This window comes from Eimeria mitis, genomic scaffold, assembly GCF_000499745.2.
Source record: "Eimeria mitis Houghton genomic scaffold, Emh_scaff6662, whole genome shotgun sequence".
In the NCBI taxonomy this organism is placed as follows: Eukaryota; Apicomplexa; class Conoidasida; order Eucoccidiorida; family Eimeriidae; genus Eimeria; species Eimeria mitis.
In genome coordinates this window covers 869-1,110 of record NW_013574798.1, presented here as the reverse complement: position 1 = coordinate 1,110, position 242 = coordinate 869, and positions in this window count along the sequence as shown.

Here is a 242-nt window from a genome sequence, read left to right as displayed (position 1 = left end):
AATATGTACAGTGTACGTACACTCTGTCTTTGTCTCTGTGTTTTGGGGTGATGTTTGCTGCAGCAGCAGCGGCCGCGGAGCTGCAGCAGCAGCAGCACAGCTGGATGCGCCGCAGTCCGAAACGGTCCGTTACTTCCTGGAATAAGGTGATTTGCTGCTGCTGCTGCTGCTGCTGCTGCTGCAGCTGCTGCTGCAGCTGCTGTTGCTGCCAAGTTTCAGGTGTACATACACCCTAGCGTCCG